Source organism: Adiantum capillus-veneris, chromosome 6 (genome assembly GCF_014529385.1).
Source record: "Adiantum capillus-veneris isolate H3 chromosome 6, ASM1452938v2, whole genome shotgun sequence".
Lineage (NCBI taxonomy): Eukaryota > Viridiplantae > Streptophyta > Polypodiopsida > Polypodiales > Pteridaceae > Adiantum > Adiantum capillus-veneris.
Window position 1 is genome coordinate 139,513,739 of NC_140936.1, and position 12,482 is coordinate 139,526,220.

Consider the following 12,482-nt stretch of genomic DNA (forward strand, 5'->3'; position numbering starts at 1 on the left):
TCAGAGAGTGAAAGCCTAAATCTGGCACCATTTTCACCCAGTGCACTCAGTTGAGCCTACACTTCACTCAGAGCACCTAATGGATATATATTTCAAGCCTATGATATCAAAAATGCAAAAAGTTGAGAAAAATCCTCAGCTCTAAATAATCACAATTATTTACTTTTATTGCAGATTTTTGCTTGAACTTTATGATTTTGATCTTTACATGTTTTTATGCATCTATGCATGTTCCAAAATTGACTTGAAGCAAATTGGACTCAATTTGTCAGCAATTCAGACTCAAAGGCATTTCAGAGAAGAATTTGCAGAATTTTCTAACTTTGGCACTGTATTGACTTAATAGGAGCAATGCAAGCTGCCGAGAAGGCCAAGAAAAGGGTGTCCTAGAAGGAGAAGTTGCAAGAGCTGCCACCCTACCACAACTAGACCCAAGCTCAGTGAAGACGGCCAAGGAAACATATTTGTCAAGAGAATAGCTTGAAGAAAAAAACACCATGGTTTTCACAGGCAGGTTCAAGAGTGAAGAAGGACACCAAGTAGAGCTGCAGATGCTACCAAAAGAAATATATGATGTAGCTGCAAAGCCAGACACAAAATAAGACAACAAAAGGCTGGGCCTTAAGGAATTCTACGACCAGAAACCATGCGGAGTAGGTTTCCAAAAAGCCTATGAGTTATTGTCTACTATTAAAGAGGATAGATCAGCCCAAATCACCGACCAACAAGGGCAGAAAGTAGAAGTGGTAATCACAAAGGAAATTGTGGCCGAGGCACTGATGTTGCCTACTGAAGGGGTGACAATGCGGTCCTGCGATAGAAAGACAGTAGGAACATTCACCAAGGAGATTGCTGTTGCAACTTTTGCCGACCTCATCCAAAGGCAAGTGGAAGAACCATCATGTCTGTACCATCAGCACTTCCACTTCTTAGCAAAAGAGACCACCACGGTACACCACACCAAATCATGCAGCTGCAACTACCTTCACCCAAGTGTTGAAGTGACAACCAAGCAACCGATTGATCAATGACAATATGTGCTGACAACGTCGAAGGGCACCAAGAAAGAAGGTAAAATCACATATCTGGGTACGCTTGAAGTACTAACAAGAATAGCATACCATGCTATTGGCATGGCCGAAAATTTGCTGTCAGCCCAAATCAAAACACATGGATTGTATTTGCAGAACATTCTCCAAGAACTACGCGTTCATCAAAGCGAGTTTATAAATCTGATGAAGAATCTGCCAAAAGCTCCCACGAAGCTCATAGCAGTGAGAGTTCAGACAATGAGGAGAGAAGGGTCAGAATTGAAGAGATGAAGAAGAAAGATGTAGCTGCACACCAAGAGAAACCTCGACAAAAGAAGGCGAGGTTTGAAAGGGAAAAATAAACTTATGAAAGAAGCCGCCAAGCTGCAGGTGAGGACCTGGAAAGGTGGGTTCCAAGAGAGATAAGGGGACCCAGAACCAAGAACCCTGCAAGGAAGGAAGCAGAGGACCCCACATACTTTCTTGAACGCATGTATGCAGAGGCAAAAGCTCTAAAATTAAAAGAAGCTCAAGAAGCTGAGAGAAAAGTAAGAGAAGACGAGGTTGAGAAACATAGACAAGCGAAGGCTACAGAACAAGGAGAGACACAGCACTATCAGGAGGAGATGTCTCCAAAGCCCACCTCACCCGCTACAGAACAGGCAGACCATCCAATGCCAAGCCCTCGCCATTCACCAACAGTTAGACCCAATGAGGGCAATGAAGCCAAAGAAAAGGAGCCTGAACAGTGCTCAAGCAACAGCCAGTTTTGAGCAGCCCAAAGCAACAAACAGAGAGACAAATCCTTCTACAACCACCCAACAAGAAACCACAGAGGTATCCACAAAACCTCAAGAAGCAAAAGCAGATGAGGCAACCGCAATGCCTCAAGGTGAAGAACAACCCCCGCCGCAACAACAAACAGCCACCAAGCACCACCCAAGGAGCCACACACTGAAACTGCTGAAACATCTAGACAGCCTACAGAGTCTGAAGAATGGGAGACAAATGAAGAAGTCATCCTGCAAGTAAAGGAATCTGCCGAGCAAATGAAACAGATGACAGAAAAAATGCGAACAGTAGCACTTAGCCGTAGTGCTAAGGCTAGGGAGCTGGAAATGGTCATCGATCCTCTACAAGAAGAGTTAGAAGACAGGATGAATGTCATCTCAGATCTACAAAGACAAGTCCAAGAGCTGAAAGCTGAAGTCAAACAACACGAGCTAGCCAAAGAGAAACAGCAGAAAGAAATGGAGGAGCTAGGAGGAATTCTAACAAAGTTATCGGATGCATGCAAGACTAAAGATCAACAGCTGACAGAGGTAACAAATGAACTCCTAACCACAACTCTATCAATACATAAGATCCAAGTGTAGCTCGATGTAGTAAACAATTCTCTACAATACTCAGAGCAAAGGATCAATGATCAGGAAGCTTTTTGAGACAGATCAGAGAAAATCTTGTTGTCGCTTCAATAAAAGGTACAGATGAAATCTATAAGACTTTGGAAAAGAAAAACAAGGAACTTGAGCTAGAGCTAAAGCTAGAGAAATCACAGAGAAGATATCTTGCACTGATGTGGGTACAACGAGAAGAGCAACTGCTCAAGGAGATAGCAGAGATAAAAAGAGTCAATCAGCTCCTGAGAGAGGGACAACCAGAGACACAAGAAGAAGCAGGCCCCTCAGAGCAACCAACTATCGAAATTCCCTCAGTCTCTTTTGCTGAGATGGAAACACAGCCGACAGAAGGGCTACGAGGAGAAGAAGACTTTCAGGTACCATTGACTGATGCCGTGCAAGTGCCCATGGTCAAGCTGTCTAAAGCTAAGGAAGATGCACTCAAGGATCAAGTTTCCTAGGAGACAGATGCCGAATGGAAAGTAGCAATGGATGGGAGTTGAGAATTCTTCACTCAGTCAATGTAACTCAACTCACTCCCAACCAAATCAATGCACAATGGCATCAACAATCCTTTCCATACCCTTTGATCAAGGTAGAGCTATTACAGGTCAAAGAAAGATTATACAAAGATATGCAGTCAGAAGGCACAGAGGATGTCCACCCCAAGTGGAGAAAGAGTTGGTTGAACAAGAATCCAAGATATTTGATTCTGTTCACAAGAGCACCTGCCACACTACAAAAAGACCCAACATTTTGTCTTGTACCAAGGATAAGGACAAGGCAAGCATTTGAAGCATTAAAAAAGAAGCAGCCTACATGGCTGAACTATCCACGATTGCCAGCTCCAAAGCAAGGAACACCAACAGAGGAATACATGGTGAAAACCCTAACGGGCGCCATGACTTTCTTCAAAAGTATTCCTGACCTATCATGTGCCATGTTATATAAAATTTATAGAATGCTGCTCACATGTCTTCAAGCTTTTCACGAGCCAGAGCAAGCGAGAGTGCCATGGATGTCATTCCTCGAAGGTACTAAGGGTCTCTGCTACGACCTGAGTGGCTAGCCTTCCGAAGAAGTCCTTTACGGCTTCTATGCCAGATGCATGTTTTTGTCCTCAAGTAATATGTTGGCGTTTGAGGAAGCATTTTATACAAGTTTCTTCACTTGTCGAACGAAGATATTTGGGCCAGTGATTAATAACCTCACATCCAGATTGCTGGCTATTCAGCCATTGAGCTTAAAACAGAGTCACCATGCAGTTCTTACAGGTTCCTGACAAAGAGTGAAGACTCAGATATGAGAAAGCACTCCATGCGCTTAAAGACCACCTCGCCAGCCATCAATCCGAAGACTACTTCAGCCCATGAAGCTAACTCAAGGAGGGGGGGATGTTAGCAGCAAGCTAACTCACATACCATTTTTTCGGAGCTTTTATCTCGGGGGATTCACTATGTGTAAAACTACCATATCACGTGCATTCAATACATGTCTGTAAAACCCCTTATCTGTAAATTTTGTTAGGAATATAATGTACCCTTTTCTTTAAAAATCTGCAATTTTTTTTCAAATTTGAAAAAATAATGTCCTTATGTATATATATTTATGTAAGTTACAAGAACTTTAAATACCCTTCTGTTGAACTCACGTGATAGGTTACATTTTTCTTAGGTGACCTCCCCGGGGCTTTTATTGTAAAAACACTTATTATTTTGATGAATCGAGAATATTGTAACTCCTACTTTCTAGACAAACATTGTAATTGATGAGCCGTGGTTACAAGCTTCCAGATTGTATGAACCTGTCTTTAGTTAGAGCTCCCAAATTATTAGTTTTGAGTCTTGACCACCAAAAACCTTGGCTAAGGTATAAAAGCCAATTTTTGTAAGTTTTTTATAAGTTTTTGGATAATAGAAACACAACGTGAGCTAACGGCGCTCACTTCTCTCCTTCTCGAGCTTCCTACTCCCTCCTCGGTTGTCACATTGCAGTCGCGTCTATTGCGTTGCAACCCGGGGGATTCACCATGGAAAACTTACCGCACCACGTAAGTGCAGGGGAGGGGGGTTCTTTTACAAGTTATATAAGCGTATAAGTTAGAGGCAGGCTCCCAATAATTTATCTCTTAAGCTTAAAAATAAGGGAGGGGGTATCATATTTATGGGGGGAGAAGTGAAAAAAGGTGAAAATGAGAGGAAGTTTTTGTGTTTCAAAATTATGGCTTCCCAAAAGAGTCTACCCTTGAACTTGTGAGTCAATAGCTACAAAGATACATGCAAGAACTAACACTGCTTTGTATCAAGTGCTTGTTTTGTGATTATAGTTCATTTGTTGAGGGATGAAAGCTGTAAAGAGTTTGTATAGATGCAAATTCACACGAAGAACCTAACACAACTTTTTAACCATGTTTTTTTGAGTAATTTAGATGGGTCAAAATTGAGAGTAGCTAGAGTGCAGGCTGAACATGCACATAGTTTGAAACTCAAACTAAGACACATTGATGGTACATCTAGTTATCAACAGAAGTGGTTCCTTAGTACAATGCCAATACATCTCTATGCTACACGCTCTTTGACTAGTTTTACTCAATTAGATCATGCGATACCTAAATTTTATACGTAAGATAGGGGTATGATAGTTTTCTACATTGATTGTCGTATAAGCGTAGAAAGTTGTCTGCTCTAATATGAGTTGTATATCAAAGTTGTCTGCTTGCAGGTGGCGTCCCGTTTTGTATATAGAGTGAATCCCCCGGGCGTTGCAACCGCAAGTAAGAGCTCTATGCATTGATGTAAGCATTTCCTGGTAATCTGTAGCTTTTGGTGTCACTGACCCGCGGTCTAATTTCATCATAAGTAGGAATTTAAACTTTAAAATAAAAAACTAAGTATAGGTGGGGTATTGGGGCGTGATTGCTAAGCATTTAGATACATTCTGGGTCGAAAACGACTAGGTCAAAAACTCACTGCTGTTAATAATCACGATTTTTACACTTGACCTAAAGTGAGATTTGTGACCATAAGCATGCGTGCTTAGGTCTTATAACATGTCCTAGAAGTTTCGTAACGTTTGGATGTCGTTTGATGCTGTAACAGATATGATTTGTTTGCCGATGAGCGATTAGCTTTTGGTGATTTCAGTCATTTGAGTGTAGCTTGAGTTAGATGCGAGTTCTTTGTTGTTTTCCAAGAGATTGACAACCTCTTGTATCCTCTATGCACTAGTCGAGTCAGCTTCCTCCCATGGATTGACAATTATATTCGTGGTTCTCGCTACGTTTGCAATAAGATAGGAGTGAGTTTAGACACCCGTCCCACAACAATGAAAAATACTTAAGTCGTGTTTACAAATCTTTGATTCGTCCTCTTTCATTGGGGACAAAAAAAGATACAAAGAAAAAGCACTACTATGGGTGGAAAAGGAGGCGCTTTGCGCTATGCATGATCGTCGATCCATAGCAATTAGAAAAGCATTGTCATCCTCTACAACATTTGTGCCCTGGTTGTAGGATAGGGTCGTGTAAGAATTTAATCCATGCAATTGCGTGAGGCATGTGGGCCCAAGATTGTGTCCCATTAATTGGAACCAAAGAGCCAAGTGGACTTGTTCATAGCATAGGGGCAAACAGAAGAGCAAAGATGGATACTATAGTATAGAGCTTCCATGGCTGAGTTTTCAATTGCATTGATTTCATATATTCAAGCAAGCATCATTTGAACTTTGATGAATCGACAATAGCCTCTCGAGCCGGCATAATTAGTGTCTTCATGAAGGACAAACTCAAGAACAAGACATGACCTTTGCAATAGATTTGATCATGCAAGGCTTTTGGTGGGAGGTTGGGGGAGGGAGACATGTGCCATGGCATGGTGCCACAAGCCTAGCAAAAACACTAGAGACATGTTGATGCTTCTTTGCAAGTAGCATCAACTTTTGTTATTCTCCATACTCTGCTTTTTCTCCTCTCCATCATACAAGATCTTTTGTAGATGAGACCACCATCCCATCATGTTGCTCATGCCCCCTTCCTCAACACAAATCTCCCCTTGTTCCACTTCCATCTCATCTCATCATCTTCACCAACTTCTTCCCCTTGTATTTCCACTATTCCTCCCGTTACCCTCCTCAAGTTACCCAAAAATTCTCTACCATTGGCCCACATTGACCACGACAGTTCCACCCTTGCGAGTCATTTTCTTTAACTCATAGGTGCCACCATCAACATCAACTTCACCATCTACAATGTTCACCATAGCTATTGATGCTACTATTAATTCAGTTTCTATCATGCTTTTCCTACTTCTCTAGCACCTTGTCGGTTTCATGAATGGTAGAAAATCTTCTTCTTCTTCTTCTGTAGCTTCTAGCATTTCAAGCTCCTAAGATGTAGTTGGTTGGCTCATCTATACTAGTGATCTCTTGTAAACCTCATGGGATGGTAGAACTCATCATCCGAATCCTTGATAGAAGACAATAAGATAAAGAAGTGCCATGAATAAGATAAATCTACAAAAAATTAAACTATGCTGGACACTTTTAGATGCTTGGAGCAACGAAAAATTCAAAAGTTTCCCGCTGTGTTTACATCCAATCACATGTTAATCAACGGTTTTCATGTTGGCAAGTAGCTGCATCTTTGGCTGTTTTTTGTGAAAAAATGATCTAGGCCAACCAAGTAACGATGGCCATGGAAAGTCTCAAATTTGTTACAAGTGTTCCTTAAAAACCACAAAAGTGGCTCTCTCTCTAAAGATTAGTATTTTTTCTAAAGCAATGCTCACCTATTATGAGCGGAATTGAATTAAAAAAGAAAAAGAGAACATAGTGTATACCATGAATACCAAGGAGTTGCCATGGCTCAAATTAGTGACCCCCTATGACAAGAGAAAATCACCAAAACTAGCACGCATAAACGCCAAAGATAAATAAAGCCATCAAAGGGCAAACGAAGAAGGCACCAAGCCGACCTCAAGACTAAATGACACAGGGTCTTGAATGAAGATCCCGCCATAGAATCGCCAAAGGAGAATTCCACACAAAAAAGCAAAGACACACCCCGCTGTTCGATGTTTAAAAAGTAAACTCGGACATATTTTGTAAACTCGAACATCCGAGGTGTAAACTTAGACAAGCATAAGTATAAGTGAAGATGCATCCATTTCAAGGAAATGAACATGCGCACATGGTTAGCTCATTGGGTTACCATGATCTCAATGCAATTAAGTGGAAAGGGAATTGGTTAAGAGGAGACTAGGGGCCGGCAGGCGGCAGCCGGGAGCCCCCTTGCACTGGCCGTTGCCCAACGACCTACTGCAATAGCACATGACTTCACCCACACAGCTCTCCTCCATAGAGCCCGTGAGGTAGAGCGTAGACCAGTAGTGATGGATCATGTTCGAGCTTACGAATACTAATGAAGAAAATAGTGCAAACATAAGACAACTTTGTGGTTGCAAGCTTGCTATAATTATAGGCAACCTTCGTAAAATCTGGTTGCCTTCAAACCATAAAAGCTTCATAAGACCACTCAGCTAGTGATTCGTTCCAAGCCATAGAGGAATTCAATTAAGATTAAAACAAAATTTGAATCATATAATGGGCATCCGTGAGTGCTAGCAAGGTTGCTTGGCCGCATTCGAACCCATCATGGAGGACGGATGCTCAACCGACCAAGCTAGCTCCATGCACAAGAAAGTATGCTCCGCTACAAAAAGATAAAAGAAAATTGCATACAATTGAGTCATATTGGAATTCAGTTAAGATAGAATTAGAAAATTACATACAAATGTCATTGGTATTTCACAACTCAAACTTATGATACACCTTGTAGGAACCTTCATGGTCTTTAAAGCACAACTACTCTTTTCTTTAAAATCTTTTGACTGTGTTTTTTAAAATGTGATTTTAAGAAACAATGAAGATTGTCAACTTTTGAAGTAAATAGATGGAAAGCTGATGCTCAAACTTAGGTGCCACCTAATCGAATACTAGTTGAGAGTCAAGAAATGCCTTTACATGTTGGGCGCTTATTGGGTAGAACTGCAGTACATGCCATAGCCATGTGCAAGAGGCACCGCATTTTTGATTCATCAAATTGATCAAAGAAAGGACCCAAAAATAACGACTCATGTACAATCTTCCTTAGATTTACATCATGTTGTAATGATAGCTTGTGCTTGACCCATTCATGCAAGGTCAATCCTTGTAAGAGCCCTTGAGTTGGTCCTATCCCCGTCGCCATCTCAAGCACAATCACCCCAAAGCTATATATGTCTACCTTGGTTGTGATTTCTGTAGAATATGCAAACTCTGGAACATTAAATGGCTGCAACAAGAATAAATGTCAATTTCCAATCAAGGTGCCCAAAGCTACCTTCCATAAATGGCGTTGTAAGGATGAGTTTTTATTGTAGGTACATACACATACAATGGTTATATTTATTGGTATGTATGGCAGTAATAAGTTTGATTTAGCACTACACAACTAAGATGTCTTGTCTTACACTCCATTGAACACATACATCCATACACACATACATACATGCAAACATACACTTGCATGCATACATACGTACATAAGTGCATGCATAAATATATACATCCATCCATACATACATACAAACATATACACACATAGTTGCATGCATGCATTATATGCAGATGGGATGAACATACGTGTAGTTACCTATTTATGTTTCTTATACATTTTTCCTACTTATAATGTCTTACAATTTTCATTGCAAAATTGGATTAACAATGGGAGGAAAGATGTAGAACACACCTGGTGCAATATAGCCAATCGATCCCTTAATGTTGGAGGATATAGATACCGCACCTTTGCCAAGCTTTGCAAGTCCAAAGTCCGCAAGGTGTGCTTCAAAATTGGAGTCAAGAAGAATGTTGCTAGGTTTCACATCCCCATGAATGACACATGTAGAATCATATTCATGGTGCAAGTATGTCAAGGCATCAACAACCCTCTGAGATAACTTGAGTATTATTGGCAAGCTCAATCTATGGGAATCTTTGCATTCTTCAAGATAATGATCCAAACTTCCATTTGGCATGAATTCTAGCACCAATGCATGTACTTCTAGGTTGAGGACACATCCCAAAACTCTCACCAAATTTCTATGCCTTAGTTTACTCATGATATGTATCTCTTGCAATAATGCTTCATGGGGGCATCCAACATCCTTGAATTTTTTGATAGCAACTACCTCACCATTAGGCAGGACTCCCTTGTATACAACACTGAGTGCACCCTCCCCTAGTAGGTTCCTTTGTGAGTATCCTTCAGTTGATTCTAAGAGCCCTACATCTGAGAATCGCCTCATTTTGACTAGGCTTTTGTATCCTTGATCCAAATAAGCTAATGTTTGGAACGTTGAATTATACTTATATTTGTGGGTAAAAAATGCGATGAATGCAATTGTTACCACCAGTGAGGCCAATGCAATAGGAATGATTCTCTTCCAACCTAGGTGGAGTACATGATGGTGTGCCTGCATGGTGCATGGCTTATGTATGACAAGACCACACAAGCCAGGGTTTCCTAGAAAGCAGTTTGCATTTAGCTGTTTGAAAATGCCAAAGACCGGGATGTGTCCCTCAAGGTTATTGAATGAGACATTGAATAATTTTAGATATTGCAGATGCTCTAGAGTTGAAGGAAAGATCCCTGTGAGATTATTGTGGGAAAGATCCATTGAGATTAAAAGTGAAATGTTACCTAAATGTGGTGGAATATCTCCCATAAGTTTGTTGCTAGACAAATTTAATCAAGTAAGGCCATCACAGTCCCCAAGGCTCCTCGGGATGGTTCCAACAAAGTGGTTATGGGATAAATCAATCTCTTGAACCATCATCAAGTCTCCTAACCAAGGTGGCAAACTGCCAAAGAGGTTGTTATGAGAGAAGTTCAAAGATTTTACATTCTTCAAGACATTGGCGAGGCTATCCAACAAGGTGCCCTTGAGTTGATTAAAAGAAAAATCTATGTCTCCTTGTTCCAAGCTTAAGTTCCCCAAATTTGGGATTGAGCCTTGGATAGAATTGTGCTCCAGATGTAAATATTGTAACGATGAAAGTTTTCTTAATTGGCCTGAGAGACTTCCAATTAGGTGATTGTTTCCCAAGTGTAGTAAATACAACGAAGTACAGTTGCAGATAGAGTCCCAAGGAACTATACCTAAAAACTGGTTGTCATCAAGATCTAAGGATTGAAAGCCATGTAGTTGACCAAACTCTAGCGGAATTGGGCCCCTAATCAAATTGGATCCCAAGTCTAGCTCAATCAAATTTGTCATGTTGGTAAAACGGAGTGGTCTCTCAAAACCCGATAGCTGGTTGAGCGCCAAGATAAGCTTTTGTAGATGGTTCAATTCCATAATCTTGTTTGGAATAAAACCACTCAAGTGGTTCTCAGTGAGCTCGAGATAAGTGAGCTCTGTGCAGTTGCCAAGGCTTTTTGGGATGGTCCCTTGTAGGTTGTTTCCCCAAAGAATCAAGTATTTAAGATGAGCTAGTTGGCCAAGTTCTGTAGGGATGGTACCTGAGAGTTGGTAATTTCCATCGAGCCCTAGATGGGCAAGGTTGGTGCAATTACCCAAGTTTTGTGGAATGCCACCCCTTCGGTTGTTTCCATCCAACCATAAGATTGTAAGATTGGGTAAGCTTCCCAACTCTGGTGGTATGTTGCCAATGAGTGATTTATTATTGAGGATTATGTTCAAGAGATTCTTGCACCTTGCCAAACTAGCTGGGATAGTTCCACTGAGCTTGTTATGGTTAATCTCTAGATCTTGAAGATTGGTGCAATTTCCTATGTCTGGAGGAATAGGTCCTGTAAGATGGTTACTGAGCAAAAATAGACGTTGTAGTCTAGGAAGATGCCAAGGGCCAATAGGTATGGAGCCTGTTAGAGCATTTATACAAAGACTCAATGCAAGGAGGGAGGTGCAATTTGTAAACAAGGGACGAGGAATGGGGCCAGTGAGGGGATTGCTACAGAGGTCAAGATATTTGAGACTTGAAAGGGAGCCTAGAGATGGAGGGATAGGTCTTGTGAGATTATTACCAAAGAGAAATAGACCTTCCAGAGAGGAGCATGCGGAAAGCTCGGCGGGAATGCCTCCAGAGAAATGATTTGAAGTGAGATCAAGGGTGGAGAGGAAAGTGAGGTTTCCCAAATGTGGTGACAAAGAGCCTTTCAACCCAAAGCCTTCTAGGTTTATGCCAGCAATGTGATGGCCTGAGGAACCCCTTTCCATGATAAGCAAATGTTATGTGTATTATTGGCACTCCAAGTGCGAAGAAGCGCAGCCGAATTATTAAACTTTGTGATGCGAGCCTTGAAGTCCAGGAGAGCATTAACCTCGACCATGGAAATCATCGATGAATTAATCGATTTTGCGTTGCTATTATGCAGATCGACAGAAACTACAACCTGCAGGTGATAGCGAAGTCATTAACATGAGAATCTCTCTCTCTCTCTCTCTCTCTCTCACACACACACACACACACACACACACACACACACACACACACACACAGGTTATCCCAGTTCCCTCGACGTCAATATAGCCGCAGAAGAACAAGACCGTCTATCAGGAACAAGCCTACTACGTTAAAATCTCTCTCTCTCTCTCTCTCTCTCTCTCTCTCTCTCTCTCTCTCTCTGCGTGCAAGAGTTGAAGAGCAGACATTGCAGTACCTGCAACTTCATGAGAATGGCTATCGTAAAAAATATGGCTATTGAGCTAATTGTCGCTCTCTCAATTTTCATGTCTCTCTCTCTCTCTCTCTCTCTCTCTCCTTCCAAGAGCAGGTATTTGAAGCCCTACAAGCCTGTGCGCGAGCTAATCGGAACGCAGAACTGAGAGTCAAAACTCCCAAGACTGTCTTGGCAAACTCATAGTCCCACTCCAATTTCCCTATTGTCGACATCAAGTAGTAGGTGTCCATGATTTTGGTTTTGGGAGAATTAATCAGAATAGTAAATGAGTAGCCCCCAATCTCAAAAAAATAAAAATTCTTTCAAAACATT

General features: G+C 41.3%; 1 pseudogene; it reads right to left on the reverse strand.

The window, feature by feature from the left end:
- Positions 1-8,410: 8,410 nt before the first annotated feature.
- On the reverse strand, positions 8,411-12,161 carry LOC147456372 (uncharacterized; annotated as a pseudogene).
- Positions 12,162-12,482: the final 321 nt, after the last annotated feature.